Consider the following 17,168-nt stretch of genomic DNA (forward strand, 5'->3'; position numbering starts at 1 on the left):
CTTGGTAGGTATAGGTGTGACAAGCTGCAGTAATGTGTTTGGCTTTGGATAGCTACATTTCTGCACACCCACCTGCTACAAGGCCTGCAGCCCCTGCACCTCAGAACTTCCCCAGTCTTAATTCAAGCATTCAATTCCTACCACATCCCTCATGCAATGATATGTCGCTTCATTTTTGAAACATTGTCCCCCTCTTGTGGCCTTCCAACTTTGAAATTTACTGTTCAATTTTGAATTAATTCATATATGAATTAAATGGAAAAGCAACGATTTATCTGGCGAGTTATTTGAATGTTCTGCCTACGTCCACCTGTCTGACAGACGGACGGTATTCTAGTGGCTTGTAGCAGCAGCAGCAGCAGCAGCAGCAGCTAGGTGCGCTGCTTGCCTGCAGTAAATAGGATGTGTCCATCCATGGAACACTGTGATAGGAATCATGCCATTCATAGCACACAATGCTTGGATGTGTTCGACCACGTGTCACAATGGGACCACGTGTCACAATGGGCAGCCCACAGTCTGTAGCAGCTGCGCAGTAGTAGTCAGCTTCAGTCTGCTGAGTGAGCCTGAGCAGACAGGTGGGCCATGCTCGCCTCCTGGTTACAATATCTGGCACCAGGAGAGTTAGGCCACGTTCACACGCTGCGGATTCCGCTGCGGATTAATCCGCACGGATTTAGCAAAAACCGCAGATAATCCGCAGGTCCAAAGACCTGCGGATTATCTGCGGTTTTGCCTGCGGTTTGACTATCTCCACAATGGTGGAGATAGGAACCCGCAGCGTTTTCCGCAGAAAGAATTGACATGCAATTCTTTCTGCGGATTCAAAACCGCAGCAAATCCGCGCGGTTTTTTCCGCAGCGTCGGCACAGCGTTTTTTTTTTCCCATTCAAATGAATGGTACTGTACACCGCAGCTAAAACTGCTCCGTGTCCGTAGCGGCCAATCCACAGCGTGTGCACACAGCCTTAAAGCAAGACCTTTCATTTAGGGAGGGTAGTAGAGGGGGCGGTGTAGGAGCAGTGCTCCTCTGGCCTCTTTCCTAGTACTGAAGCGCGTTTGACCGTGAGGGGAGGGTGGCCTAACAAAAAAGGGGTTGGCCTATGCAAATTAAAAGCGTGTGGAGTGGAATCCTGGGGGAAAAAAAAAAAAAAAAATCAGCCGCCTGCGCTTTTGTTATGCGCCCAGACTTGGTTTGAATGTCTTCCTCAGGGTGGTGTCTGTGTCATTCTCCACAATGGGTGCCTGTCTTAAGCCCTGTGGCCTTGCAAGTGGCAAACCATTTCTGGTTATCGCTTCTCGGCCTTTTGGCTAAGATCAAGTGTAGATCTTGGCTAGGAGAGTCTGTGGTTTTTGTCCTTCTCAGCACTGCAGCTTTTGCTGCTTTTGCTTTGAGAGGGGACTTTGCAGACACGAGCAGCGATGGTAAAAATTCGCTTTGCTGAGCCTGGGGAAACCCGGGTGAAGCATGGTATCCGGATCGATATAGATGCCGGACATGAAGATATTTTTCCCTTGGGATTTTGTGTGAACAACGTCCTTTTTGGAGTTCTGAAGCTGAGAAAAGAGGAGATTCTGTGTTTGCAGCAGTTCAGATCCAAATTTACTCTTGTTCTTTCTTCTATTGCAGCTAGCAACAACCTCTATGGGACCCTGAAGCAGAACATGGAGAACACTGTGCTGGATGGGCTGACCTTCACCATCCTGTATTCAGATGAGGAGCTGCCTCTCACCCTGATGATGTATAACCCTCATGTGCCTCTGGAGCTGATCTGCATATTTTTGAATAAACATTGCAAGGTATGTAGACCTCCTACCAAGGTCATGAATGAGGTTGGGCTGTGGACTGGAAAGTACAGATTCATGGTAAAGTTTTCAGAAAGCATGGATGAGCCAGGGGGAATTCATTATCCCCCCTGTAACTTTTCCATAGGGAAGGAGAGAGGTTTTCTCTTCTTCCCTAATGCTCCCAGGTTCTGCAGGCACTGCTGGGTGTATGGCCATACACAGGCAGACTGCCCTGCTGGAAGCCAGGTGGTGTGCAGAAAGTGTGGTGAGGTCGGTCATCCTAGTAGCCAGTGCACAAATGAGATTGTGTGTAAGGCCTGTTTCACACTTCCGTTTTTGTGTCCGCCAAACGGATCCGTTTCCGTTTTTTTGACGGAAACTGATGCAAACGGATCCGTTTTTTTAAAAACGGATCCGTTTTTTTGACGGATCCGCGGTAACCGTAATGGAAGTCTATGGGACAAAAAAAACGGATCCTGCAAAAAATGGCAGATCCGTTTTTTTACGGAAAACAACGGATTTTGACGGATTTGAAAAAACGGAAGTGTGAAACAGGCCTAACCTGTGTGGGGTAGGGGGACATGCCTTTAAGGACTGTAACCTTAGACCCAGCACATATGCAGGAGCTGCTAGGAGGAATTTTGTAATGCCTGACCCAGATCATCTTGTGGATTTTGTGGAGGAAATGACTGAAGAGGAGAAGGCTGAGAGAAAGCAGCTGGAAGCTGAATATAAGGAGCAGAGAGAGAAGTTTCAGAAAGAGCACAAGGAGAGATTAGAGCAACGTGTCAGAGACAGGATAGTGAATAGGATGCTGGCTGAGGAGAAAAGTGCTGAGTCACTACCTGTGAGAACACACAAGCCTGAAGCCGTTCAGAGAGAGATTCCACAGACAGCTAGTGAAGAAAAGGTGGGGGCCCCTGGCAGGAGCAGTGTGTCTGCTGAGGAGAGAAGTGCTGAGTCATTGCCTGTGATTACACACAAGCCTGCAGCCGAGCAGAGAGAAGTTTCCACTGGAAAAAAGGTGGGGGCTGCTAGCAGGAGCGAGGCAAGCTCTGAGAGGAGAGTTCAGGAAGAGGTCACAGACACTGACGGCGCCACCTGGACTACAGTGCAGAGGCAGACCAGGAAGAGCAGACTGAGGCTAGTTTCACACTTGCTTTTTTTTGCAGCGCGTTTTTCCCGCAAAAAAACGCATTGAAAAAACGCATACAAAAGCATACAACTGCTGCGTTTTTTTCAAGCATTTTTATGAGCATGCATGAAAAAAACGCAGCGTTTTTATGCGTTTGTATGCGTTTTTAGTGCGTTTTTACCGCGTTTGCGTTTTTTTCCAACATTAGGTGGCCCCTCACACTAACCCAAACCATGACTTTACTAACCCTAACCCTGACCCTAACCCTTAACCCTAACCCTGACCCTAACCCTAACCCTTAACCAAACCATACTTAACCCTAACCCTGACCCTAACCCTAACCCTTAACCAAACCATACTTAACCCTAACCCTGACCCTAACCCTTAATCAAACCATACTTAACCCTAACCCAAACCCTAACTAACCTTAACCCTGACCCTAACCCTGACCCTAACCCTTAACCAAACCATACTTAACCCTGACCCTAACCCTAACCCTAACCCTGACCCTAACCCTAACCCTGACCCTAACCCTAACCCTGACCCTAACCCTTAACCAAACCATACTTAACCCTGACCCTAACCCTAACCCTGACCCTAACCCTGACCCTAACCCTAACCCTAACCCTTAACCAAACCATACTTAACCCTAACCCTGACCCTAACCCTAACCCTGACCCTAACCCTTAACCAAACCATACTTAACCCTGACCCTAACCCTGACCCTAACCCTAACCCTAAACCCCCTTAACTAACCCTAACTTTACCCAAACCCCTAAATTCCATTGTCTAAACTAATGGTAAAAAAAAAAACGCATGTGCAAAAAAACGCATACATGAGCATGCCAGTGCGCACATATGCGCATCCATAGGCTATAATGGCCAATTTTAGCGCAAAACGTGCGCATACGTGCGCATGCGCTTTTTTGCAGGGCCAAAAAATGCAACATGCTGCGTCTGGAAAATACAAACGCACACCCCAAAAAAACGCAGCGCATGAAAATCGCATACGTGCGCTTACCAGCGCGCAGGTATGCGCACCCATGTTAAATATAGGGGAAAAGACGCATGCGCAGGTATGCGTTTTTTTCCAGAGCAAAAAAACGCAAATGTGAAACCAGCCTGAGCTCTGTGCAGAAAGTACATGGAAAGGAAAAAAGGCAGGACTATGCAAAGCAGGAAGCAAAGATTTCTGGGATGAGCAGAAGCACAAGATCTAGTGCAAGAAAGAAGCCCAGCTTTGAAGTGCTGCAGCAGCTGTCTGAAGACCAGGAGAATGTGGATGACAATAAGGAAGAGGTGGAAGAAGATATCCCTGACATGACTGTCACATTGCAAGGGGAAGAAGGGGAGTCAGCCAGCCTGTCTAAAACCCCCAAGATGGAATGGAGTGAAGATTCCCTGGAGTCTGAAGATGAAGGTGGTCAGGGTGACTTTGACCAGAGTGAGGAAGAATCTGCAGATGACACAATTGTCCAACTGGTGAAACTAAGCCCCTCATCATCCTGTACCAGTGCTGGTAGCCGCAGCTCCACAAGAAGCTACCCAACAGTCTCAGAACCCCAAGGTGTCCGTTTTTTAGGGGAAGACTTCGGGTACACCGTCTGCACATCCGGTGTTACCCCTCAAGACGGGAAAGGCTGAAGACCAGATGGGGCTGTGGTCGTGATCTTCCTAAAAACCTGGAGCGATGGGTTCCCAACCTGCTCAGTTGGCAATCTCGTCACTGAACGTGCGACTAATAAAGTCGGCACAAAGGAGGGCCTTTATTTTGGATTATTTGGGAACCCTTAAGGACGATGTTTACTGCATTCAGGAATGCGGAATTTCTGACTCCCTGGATGACAGTGTGTGGCCGTATGGCCAATGTATTTGGTCTGGTTCAGTTATTAATAAAAATAGTGGTGTTGGAATTTTAATTGCTAATAAAAATATTAAAATTGAATGTTATACTGTTATAGAGCCAGGATGGTGTGTTATGTGTGAGATTACTTGTAGAGGGTGGAGGGTTAAGATTGTGAACGTGTATGCTCCGGTTGATAAAGAAGAGCGATTGGAACTTTTTGAGAAAATGTCTTTTTTTCTGCATGGGAGAATACCTGTTATCTTTGTTGGGGATTTTAATTGTGTCACTGAAGGTGTGCATGTGGATGTCACTGGGAAAAAGTTGAGGGGTCTGATTGAGGATTTTTCGTTTGTTGATGCTGCAGAGTTTTTCTTGGGAAAACCTCCTCCCGTCACTTACAAAGCTGATAGGGGGGGCATTGAATCGAGAATTGACCGTGTTTTGTTGTCAACTAACATGGTCTGTAAGCATTTTCAACAGGAAGATGTTCCTTTTTCTGACCATGTTATTTTGCGTGCGCGTTTGGAAGGTAAGGTGTCTTTTGCGCATGGTCGTGGTGTATGGAAGCCAAATGTACGTCTGTTAGATGATGAAAGAATCATGATAGCCTTTAGATGGATGTATGTGAAGTGGAAACATAGAAAAAGAGATTTTGTGAATGTGTTGGAATGGTGGGACTGGATGAAGAAGGAAATAGGTTTTTTCTTTAAGAAGTGGGGAAGAAAGAAAGGTGTGTATAATAGAGAAAAATTTAATGAATTGGGTATGAGATTAGAGTGGCTGAGAAAACTGAGTATGATTGGAGTTGAGGTGGATGATTTGATGTGTCAGGTCAAGAATGAGATTAAGAAGTTTATGAATGAGAAAGGTAAGGAGATGATATATAGGTCTAAGATTGAGCATTTGGAAAAGAATGAGAAGTGTACTAGGTTTTTCTTCAAAAAAACCTTTTGGTAAGAAAGTTGATATGGATGAGGTGATGAATGGGAATGGTGTGTGTGTATGGTGAGGATGTGATGAATGAGGTTGAATTGTTTTATAAGGAGTTGTATGGGGCCAAATGGATGGATGAAGGTTTGATGACTGAAATGTTGGGTAAATTGGAAGGACGGCTAACTGAGGATGAGAGTGATTTGATGGATGACGAAATTGTGTTGGATGAAGTGAAGAAGGTTGTAATGTCTGCAGGTAAGAATAAAACGCCTGGGAAAGACGGGTTGCCTATAGAGCTGTATGTGAAAGAGTGGGATATTATGGGAAATGATTTGTTGGAAGTATGTAAGTATATGTTTGATAACAATGTACTGAGTGAATCAATGAGAGAAGGAGTGGTTGTATTGATTCACAAGAAGGGAGACCGGAAGGACTTGGGAAATTGGAGGCCGATAACCCTTCTGAATGCTGATTATAAGGTTTTCAGTAAGTTGTTAGCAAACAGGATGAGAGATATGATTGGGAAAGTAATTGGTGAGGATCAGGTGTGTGCAATACCTGGAAGAACAATGAATGAAAATTTAGTGTTGTTAAGGGATGTGATTGGTGATTGGGCCGCAAGCTGAAGTGTATGGTTTTTTCTGTGGATTTTGAAAAAGCATTTGATAGGGTGTCGCACGTCTTTATGTTTAATGTCTTGGGGAAAATGGGTTTTTCTAGGAATTTTGTGAGTTGTGTGAGAAGCCTGTATTGGAATGTGTCAAGTGAAATTCTGGTGAATGGATTTTTGAGTAATAAGGTTAAGGTAATGTCTGGTGTGAGACAAGGGTGTCCTATGTCACCCATTTTATTTATAAGTGTGATTGAGGTTCTTTTGTGCATGATAAGGAGTGACAAGTTTATGAAAGGTGTTATGATTCCTGGAAGTGGTGGGAAAGATCTGAGAATATTGGGATACATGGACGATGTGGTCATTGTGAGTGAAAATATGGCTGCAATGAATAGGGCAAAGTACTTATTGAATATTTTTTCCAGGGCCTCAGCATTTAAAATAAATTGGGCTAAATGCTCCTTTAAATGCTTTGGTGATAATAGCATTAAATTGGATGAGGTAAAATGTGAAGATGGAGCTATCAAGGTACTGGGAATTAAATTCAATGACAACTTAAAGGGGAATGAAAGTTGGGACGACTGTGGAAAAAGAATAGCACAAAAATTAAATTTCTGGAAGTTGAGGGAGCTGACATTGACAGGGAAGATTTTGATTATCAAAGCAGTGGTGCTTCCGATTTTGCTTTTTGTTGCCAATGTGTATCCCTCGGCTTCTAGAAAAATTAAAAAAACTGAAAAAATTATTTTTACTTTCCTCTGGGGGAGTCGAATGGAGAAGTTAAAAAGAGAGCATGTGTATAAGATGTGTGTGAATGGTGGTTTAGATTTTCCAAATATTGATATTTTTCTAGGGGTAAGTTATATCAAAATGCTGCTGATTTGTATGGGTAAGGGGAACAAATGTGCTTGTATGGTAAGATACTCCGCTGGTTGGCTGTTTTACAAGTTGAATTGGATCAAAAGAGATGCTACAGTACCTGTTGCTTTCAGGTGCCCGCTGTGGTATGAAAGAGTTGAGAAAGTCATTAGGAAGTACGATCTGATGGATCAGAGTATGATTGACTTTGTAAATAAGAAAAAGATCATTAAAATGGTGAGACATAGAGAGATGGTGTGTAATATCGATGGCTTGAGAGGGGAGGATGTGCCAAATATGTGGAAAAAGTTGGGAACGCAAGGTATGCCCAATAGACAGAAAGATATTGCATGGATGGTTCTGCATGACATACTACCTGTAAGGGATGTGCAGAAGAGGAGAGATCTGATTAAGACTGATGTGTGTCCAAGAGATGGATGTGGTTCAAGAGAGATTGTCAGACATATGCTGTGGGATTGTTAATTTGCTTATGATGTGTGGAGAGGAATGAGCACGCTGTGTAATGGATTAGCAGGTGTGACTTTTGTCAATTGGAAGGTTGCAATGTTTGGAATGGGAGCATGTAATAGCTTGAAAGATAGAGTGTTATGGTTATTGACTGTGTGTGTAATGGAAAGCCTATGGTACGCAAGAAATCTGTTAGTTTTTAAAAGGAAAAAGATGACAGTTAATGAAGTTTTAAAACTGATTTTGTCTGGTATGTATGTCATTTACCTATGGGACAAGAAACGTGGTGCCATCGATGCGGAAGGGGTATGGAAGCTTAAGAAATGGAGATTCCTGGTAAAGTATAGATAAATAGAGTTTTTTGGTAAGGTATAGATAAATGGTTTAACATGTTTTTTCATTTAGCTTAAATTGTTAACTATGTGTGTATTGTTTGGTTTCAATTCAATTTTTTAGCCTGAGGTTAAAATTAAAAAACTTTTTAGATAAAAACGCCATGATATGATGAGAGGTTACATACCAGAAAGAGCTTTAAGTAGCTAACTTGATGGTGGAAATTACAACCGATCTGACATGGTAAAAAAAAAAAAAAAAATCTGTTCTTATCATTTTAATATCTGATACGTCCCCTATCTGGGGACCATATATTAAATGGATTTTTAGAACAGGGAGATGGAAAAAGAGCTTGCTCACTTCACTCCACGTATCAGCCCAGTATGGCAGTTTCTCTGGGAATGATGCACTCACTCTCTTAAGCAGTTTCCAAAGACAGATTGAATTGAAATCGGGATACACAAGTAGTGTTTTCAAAGCATGATTTGTATGCTTTTTTCAAATGTCCTTGCTCTATAATTAGATTTTCTTGGTCCAAGTTGCACATTTCCAATTCCTTAGCCTTGATTTAACTTGACCAATTCTACTACTACTACTACTACTACTACTCTTATTCACCTCTATATGGGAGGCATTGCACTGTATTCAATCTGTCAGTAAAATAACGATCTATCTTGGCCTTTGCTGCTTGGTAGGTACAGGTGTGACAAGCTGCAGTAATGTGTTTGGCTTTGGATAGCTACATTTCTGCACACCCACCTGCTACAAGGCCTGCAGCCCCTTCCCCTCAGTACTTCCCCACTCTTAATTCAAGCATTCAATTCCTACCACATCCCTCATGCAATGATATGTCGTTTCATTTTTGAAACATTGTCCCCCTCTTGTGGCCTTCCAACTTTGAAATTTACTGTTCAATTTTGAATTAATTCATATATGAATTAAATGGAAAAGCAACGATTTATCTGGCGAGTTATTTGTATGTTCGGCCTACGTCCACCTGTCTGACAGACGGTATTCTAGTGGCTTGTAGCAGCAGCAGCAGCTAAGTGCACTGCTTGCCTGCAGTAAATAGGATGTGTTCCATCCATGGAACACTGTGATAGGAATCATGCCATTCATAGAACACAATGCTTGGATGTGTTCTATTCCTGGAATAATGGTACCACGTGTCACAATGGAACCACGTGTCACAATGGGCAGCCCACAGTCTGTAGCAGCTGCGCAGTAGTAGTCAGCTTCAGTCTGCTGAGGGAGCCTCAGCAGACAGGTGGGCGATACTCGCCTCCTGGTTACAATATCTGGCACCAGGAGAGTTAAAGCAAGACCTTTCTTTTAGGGAGGGTAGTAGAGGGGCGGTGTAGGAACAGTGCTCCTCTGGCCTCTTTCCTAGTACTGAAGCGCGTTTGACCGTGAGGGGAGGGTGGCCTAAGAAAAAAGGGGTTGGCCTATACAAATTAAAAGCGCGTGGAGTGGAATCCCGGGGAAAAAAAAAAAAAAAATCAGCCGCCTGCACTTTTGTTATGCGCCCAGACTTGAGGGTAGTGTCTGTGTCATTCTCCACAATGGGTGCCTGTCAAGCCCTGTGGCCTTGCTAGCGGCAAACCATTTCTGGTTATCGCTTCTCGGCCTTTTGGCACGATCTGTTGTGGATTGTGGCATTAGGCTAAAGGCATGTTCAGTGAAAGTTCTGACTCTTGGCCTCTTGGAGATATCCATTGCTGCTATTGGGAGTCAGTTCGGAAGCTGCAGCACCCTTTTTCCTGGAGGACGGTGTGTCGGAGGGAGGACCCAATCCGTGGAGGCTGCGATCGATTTTCTTGTTCCAGTGAGATCTGCAACAAAGAAGAAGAATGGAGTCGAGGAGGTATGGCGGAGGAGGGAGGACCAATAGAAATGAGGAAAACCTGGATTTTTTTTCGGAGGACTATCCTTTAAAGGATACTATTCGTTTTTTTGTTTCTCCTGGATACCGGTTTATGAAAGATTCCGGTTATATCTATGACAAGATTTTTTCCCAGGTTTTGAAGGTAGATAGAGGTGATTTCTTTTGTTTTCAGTCTTTCTACGCAAGGGGCATTTACGATGTGACTCTACAAAGCAATGCCTTGTGTGAGAAGGTGTATTCTCTTTATGAAGCAAATAAGGAGAATGAAGTTTTTGAAGGGATGAAAGTAATCCCTTCGTTTCAGTTTCAAATGAAACTACTAACAATACACATGTTCAGTCCATTTGTTTCTGATCTGCAAGTAGAGTCCTACCTGTACCGTTTTTGTGAGAAGGTGATCATGAAAAATACAGGGAAAACTAACTTTGGAGTCTGGAATGGCAAAAGGATCTACAGTGTGTCATTCAAAAACGACTCAGAAGAAGATGGTGGGGTAATAAGGCCCCCGCCAACGGTGTACATCGATCGATGCCGTGGTTATCTTTTTTTCTCAGGCATGCCTGACTACTGCAGGAAATGTCGAAAATATGGACATGATGAAAGCAGGTGTAGTCGGTGCCAGAGATGTCCAACTGCTCATCAGGAGTCTGAATGTCCATTAAATAAAAAGGATAATGCAGAAGAGATGGATACATCTGCCGAAAAAGGAGGCGCTAAAGAAAGTGAGGAGGAGGAAGAAGCAAGGGTGCCAGAGGAGCTGGTTGAGATGATGGAAAAGAAAGGAAAGAAGAAGAGGAGAAGAAGAATGTGGAGGAGGAAAAGGAGAGAGAAGAAAAGAAGAAGAAAGAGGAAAAAAAAAGACGAGAGGGGAAAAAAAGAAGATAGAAGAAGAGAAGATGGAAGAAAAGAAGAAAGAGGAGAAAAGAAGAAGGGAGGAAGAAAAAAGAAAGAAGAGAGCGGAAGAACTGAAGAAGGGAGAGGAGGAAAAAAAGAAGTCAATAGAACAAGTTAAAAAGAAGTTTGGAGAGCTAAAGAAGAAAGAGAAAAGATGGTAGAGGGCAGTAGGAGAGTTGGGCAGGAGCCAGGTGAGATGCCCACCTCTTCGAAAATTGTGGACCCAAAAGGTGAAATGGAGAGCACTAAAGAAGGTGCTGAGGTGAGGCGTTCACTTAGAGTGGATCCTTCACCTCCATCTTCCGAGTCGCAGAGTATTCCGTGTGCACAGGAAAAAATGGAGTGTGAAACAAGGTCCTTAAAGAGAGGTGTAGAAAAAGACGCTGTGGAGGAAGTACCTCTAGAAAAAGACGCTGTGGAGGAAGTACCTCATTGGGGAAAGGTTAAACCTGTAGAAGTAAAGGTTACTGAGTTGTTTGGAGAGATGTCAGCTTCAGATTCGTCGGCTACCGAGGATTTGGTGATAGACCCAACTTCTCCAGCAGCAGATGAGGGCGGTGGGTTTAGCCCTATGTTGAATATTAAAAGATGATCCGTATAGCTTCCCTGAATGTTCAGGGACTTAATGACCTGTACAAAAGAACTGCATTGTATGATTATTATAATAATGAAAAATTTGACTTTATATTTCTGCAAGAGTGTAATCTGACAAAGAAGCTTAATTATGATTATCTACGGGGGATATGGAAGGGTAATTTTTGCTTCTCAGGAGGTAATGAATCAAAGAGTGATGGGGTGGGTTTTTAATGCTCTAGAGAGTGGGAAATTACCGGCTATGAAGAAATATATCCAGGGAGGATCTTAAGAGTGGATGTGGAAAAAGAAGGGAAAAAATTAAGGTGTTTCAATGTGTATGCTAATACTGATAAGGCTTTAAGATTGCATTTGTTTGACATTTTGCAATTATTTTTACCTGGAGTAGATCCAATAATTCTAGGTGGAGATTTTAACTGCAGAGTAACAAATACCAAGGATGGATCGTCTTCGTGCCTGAGAGGTATTTTATCTGCTTTTAATCTTAAAGATGTTTGGTGGCTTGATGGACATAAAAGCGAATACGAAATAACTTGGGTAGGGAGAGGTTTTTCCTCTAGGATAGAATATGTTTTCATATCCGAGGCTTTTACATGTTCAAGTTTTAAAACGCATTTAACACCTTTTTCTGACCATAAAATATTAGACTGTACATTAATGATTGACTTAGAAGAGAATAGGAGATCTTCTCATTGGAAACTAAAGGTGTCTTTGCTAAAAGAGGATGGGGTGAGGGAAGATTTTAAAAGGTTCTATGAGAAATTGAAAGGAAAAAGGAAACAATTTGATTCTATCTTTAAATGGTGGGATTTCACAAAGAATGAGATAAAACTGTTTTTTATAAAAGTAGGGAAGAAAAAAGCGGCTGATAAGAGACGGTTTTATATGAACCTTAACACAAATTTACAGTGTTTCTATCATTTGAAAAGTAATGGGAGCAACGTGGAAGAGGAGATTTTAGAGGTAAAAGAAAAGATCCAAAAATGCCTCAGAGAAAAAGGGAAAGAAATTATTTTTAACTCTCGCGTTAGAATATTGGAAGAAGATGAGAAATGCACTAAGTTCTTTTTTAAGAAAATTTGTGATAAGAAAGATTTCATGAAGGTGTTGGAGGGAGAGAGAAATTTAGAAGGGAAGAAGAGGAAAGCAAAAGAGTTTTACGATAATCTATTCTCAGAAAAAAATACGGATTCATCTTTAAAAATGCATTTTTTAGAGGGGTTAGATAAAAAGTTTAGTATGGAGGACAAGTTATGGCTAGTAGAAGATTTTACAAAAGCTGAGGTTTTTAATACGATTAATACATTACAGAATGGTAAGACGCCAGGACTAGATGGGCTACCTATTGAGTTTTACAAAGATTTATGGGAGATTATAGGTGATTAGTTTTATGAAGTGATTTTAGAAGCTGCACTGTCTCTTAATGTCCCAGAGTCATGGTTGGAAGGAGTGATAGTTTTATTATTTAAGAAAGGAAACAGAGAACTGATAAAAAATTGGAGACCAATTACACTTTTAAATGCGGATTATAAGATTTACGCAAAACTGTTAGCAAACAGATTAAAAAAGGTAATAAGTTCGGTGGTTGATGCTGACCAAACATGCGCAGTGCCGGGCCGTAAAATCAGTGACTCTTTGATCCTTATTAGAGATGTAATATGGGACGTGACAGACAGGAAACAAAAATTGGCATTAATCACAATACACTTTGAGAAAGCTTATGATAGAGTGTCTCACGATTTTTTATTTGCAGTATTAGAGAGAATGGGGTGTCCTGGAGTTTTTAGTAAGCGTATTGAATCTTTATACAAATTATGCTTTAGTAAAATCTCTATTAATGGTTTCTTATCTGAGAAGGTAAAGATTAATTGCGGGGTAAAACAGGGGTGCCCTTTATCCCCGATACTTTTTATCTGTGTAATTGAACCTCTTTTAACTGCTTTTAGAAAAGATAAGGAAATTAATGGTTTCTTTAACCTGCTCACTATTACTCCCAGGAATAAAGTGGTAGCCTATATGGATGATGTTACGGTTTTAGTGAGCGATACTAGAAGCATGAATAGGGCTTTAAGAACAGTTGAATGGTTTGGGGGGGCATTGGGTTTTAAAATTAATATTGAGAAATCCGGTGTTTTAACTGTTGGTAATTTTACCCTTGATTCTAACTGTAAGCTGGCAAGATTATCTGAAGCAAAGATTCTAGGTATTTATTTTTCCGAATCAGGTGGAAATGTTAAAAATTGGGAGTCTCTGCTGGAGAGAATGAGGAAAAAGGTATCTTTTTGGCAGCTGAGAGACTTAACCCTTGAAGGAAAGATTTTAATTATCAAACAAGTTCTACTCCCAATGTTTTTATATGTTTCGACTGTTTTTATACCACACAATAATATGATGAAAAAAATTATTAAAATATGTTTCAATTTCCTATGGAAATCAAAAATGGAGAGAGTGAAGAGAGAAGAACTATATAAATCTAAAAGGAAAGGTGGTAAGGGGTTCCCTGATATAAGATCATTCTTGTATGCAAAATACATGGCCACTTGCATTAGCACTTTATTGGGGCCTGAGTCTAAATTGAAATATTTCTCTGTTTATAATCTTGGTTTCTATATAAGGAATTACAAGTGGATGGACATGCTCTTAAACAGGCCATATAGGTATTTACCCCCGGAAAATTATATTATCCTAGAGAAAATTGAGAGAATTTAAGTTAAAAGAGGTCAGTTTTAATATTCTTAAAAATCATAAAGAAATCTTAAAAGTTTTGGAAGAGAAAATAATAGCTAGCCCTGTGGAACGGTTCTCATCAAAAGATAGTAGACAACATCTGGATGAATGTAAACTATGGTTTCTTATCAAATGAGCATAGAGATTTGTTGTGGTGCATAGTTAAAGACTGTTTGCCGACTCGCGAGTTTCAACACAGACGTGGGTTAGTCCGGTTTGAACAATGTCCAAGACCTAGATGTACAGATGGAGAAACGCCAATGCATATATTTTGGAACTGTAATTTTGCACAGAGAGTATGGCGGAAAGTGTGCAATCTAATAAAAGCTATTAGTAATGTGAGTTTTTTTAGATTTTAACACAGTAGTTTATGGGATGGGGATAAAAGATGAGGATTTTAAGGTAGTATGGACAATTATCACATGCGTAAAAATGGCACTATGGAAAGTTAGAAATATCTTAATTTTCAAACATAATATAGTTCCAGTAGAAAAATGTATTAAGTTAAGCTATTTATTTATATACTTCTGGAAAGATAAAGTGTCATTAGGAATAAGAAAAGCAAATGAAATTTGGAACCAAAGTGAATGGAATGCACTTACCTTGTAATAATTGTTGTCCTTGTTAACCTGTGCTTTGGAAAAAAAGAGAAATAGGAAAAATAATAAGAAAAACAAAATGATAAAGAACAGAAAGTATACACTATGATGGATTTGAGTCTTTAAGTCTTTTTTATTAGATTGGATTTGAGACTTTGTAATCTGAATGTATAAAAAAAAAAAAGTCTGTTCTTATCAGTTTAATATCTGATACGTCCCCTATCTGGGGACCATATATTAAATGGATTTTTAGAACAGGGAGATGGAAGAAGAGCTTGCTCACTTCACTCCACGCATCATTTCAGTATCTGCAGTTCCTCTGAGAATGGTGCACTGACTCTCTTAAGCGGCTTCCAAAGACAGATTGAGTTGAAATCGGGATACACAAGTAGTGTTTTCAAAGCATTATTTGAATGCTTTTTTCAAATGTCGCTGCTCTGCAATTAGTTTTTCTTGGTCCAAGTTGCACACTTCCAATTCCTTAGCCTTGATTTAACTTGACCAACTCTTCTACTACTACTACTACTACTACTACTACTCTTATTCACCTCTATATGGGAGGCATTTCACTGTATTCAATCTGTCAGTAAAATAACGATCTATCTTGGCCTTTGCTGCTTGGTAGGTATAGGTGTGACAAGCTGCAGTAATGTGTTTGGCTTTGGATAGCTACATTTCTGCACACCCACCTGCTACAAGGCCTGCAGCCCCTTCCCCTCAGTACTTCCCCAGTCTTAATTCAAGCATTCAATTCCTACCACATCCCTCATGCAATGATATGTCGTTTCATTTTTGAAACATTGTCCCCCTCTTGTGGCCTTCCAACTTTGAAATTTACTGTTCAATTTTGAATTAATTCATATATGAATTAAATGGAAAAGCAACAATTTATCTGGCGAGTTATTTGAATGTTCGGCCTACGTCCACCTGTCTGACAGACGGTATTCTAGTGGCTTGTAGCAGCAGCTTTTGTTATGCGCCCAGACTTGGTTTGAATGTCTTCCTCAGGGTAGTGTCTGTGTCATTCTCCACAATGGGTGCCTGTCTTAAGCCCTGTGGCCTTGCAAGCGGCAAACCATTTCTGGTTATCGCTTCTCAGCCTTTTGGCTAAGATCAAGTGTAGATCTTGGCTGGGAGAGTCTGTGCTTTTCAGCACTGCAGCTTTTGCTTTTGAGAGGGGACTTGCAGACACGAGCAGCGATGGTGAAAATTCGCTTTGCTGAGCCTGGAGAAACCCGGGTGAAGCATGGTATCCGGATCGATATAGATGCCGGAAATGAAGATGATTTTCCCTTGGGATTTTTTGTGAGCAACGTCCTTTTTGGAGTTCTGAAGCTGAGAAGAGAGGAGATTCTGTGTTTGCAGCAGTTCAGATCCAAATTTACTCTTGTTCTTTCTTCTATTGCAGCTTGCAACAACCTCTATGGAACCCTGAAGCAGAACGTGGAGAACACTGTGCTGGATGGGCTGACCTTCACCATTCTGTATTCAGATGAGGAGCTGCCTCTCACCCTGATGATGTACAACCCTCATGTGCCTCTGGAGCTGATCTGCATATTTTTGAATAAACATTGCAAGGTATGTAGACCTCCTACCAAGGTCATGAATGAGGTTGGGCTGTGGACAGGAAAGTATAGATTTATGGTAAAGTTCTCAGAAAGCATGGATGAGCCAGGAGGAATTCATTATCCCCCCTGTAACTTTTCCATAGGGAAGGAGAGAGGTTTTCTCTTCTTCCCTAATGCTCCCAGGTTCTGCAGGCACTGCTGGGTGTATGGCCATACACAGGCAGACTGCCCTGCTGGAAGCCAGGTGGTGTGTAGAAAGTGTGGTGAGGTCGGTCATCCTAGTAGCCAGTGCACAAATGAGATTGTGTGTAACCTGTGTGGGGTAGGGGGTCATGCCTTTAAGGACTGTAACCTTAGACCCAGCACATATGCAGGAGCTGCTAGGAGGAATTTTGTAATGCCTGACCCAGATCACCTTGTGGATTTTGTGGAGGAAATGACCGAAGAGGAGAAGGCTGAGAGAAAGCAGCTGGAAGCTGAATATAAGGAGCAGAGAGAGAAGTTTCAGAAAGAGCACAAGGAGAGATTAGAGCAACGTGTCAGAGACAGGATAGTGAATAGGATTCTGGCTGAGGAGAAAAGTGCTGAGTCACTATCTGTGAGAACACACAAGCCTGAAGCCGTTCAGAGAGAGATTCCACAGACAGCTAGTGAAGAAAAGGTGGGGGCCCCTGGCAGGAGCAGTGTGTCTGCTGAGGAGAGAAGTGCTGAGTCATTGCCCGTGATTACACACAAGCCTGCAGCCCAGCAGAGAGAAGTTTCACATTTCACTGAAAAAAAGGTGGGGGCTGCTAGCAGGAGCGAGGCAAGCTCTGAGAGGAGAGTTCAGGAAGAGGTCACAGACACTGACGACGCCACCTGGACTACAGTGCAGAGGCAGACCAGGAAGAGCAGACTGAGCTCTGTGCAGAAAGTACATGGAAAGGAAAA

The 17,168-nt window shown here is 41.9% G+C and overlaps 1 non-coding gene and 1 pseudogene across 1 annotated transcript; both read left to right on the forward strand.

Moving 5' to 3' along the window:
- Nucleotides 1–8,204: 8,204 nt before the first annotated feature.
- Nucleotides 8,205–8,386, forward strand: LOC141095000 (U2 spliceosomal RNA). Its single transcript, XR_012233247.1, has one exon. It is a non-coding gene; the product is annotated as a U2 spliceosomal RNA (small nuclear RNA).
- A 6,408-nt stretch (nt 8,387–14,794) lies between these two features.
- Nucleotides 14,795–15,009, forward strand: LOC141094995 (U2 spliceosomal RNA; annotated as a pseudogene).
- The last annotated feature ends 2,159 nt before the right edge of the window (nt 15,010–17,168 follow it).

The sequence above is a fragment of the Dendrobates tinctorius genome, unplaced genomic scaffold (genome assembly GCF_039654945.1).
Source record: "Dendrobates tinctorius isolate UK_male_01 unplaced genomic scaffold, ASM3965494v1 ptg000065l, whole genome shotgun sequence".
NCBI lineage: Eukaryota > Metazoa > Chordata > Amphibia > Anura > Dendrobatidae > Dendrobates > Dendrobates tinctorius.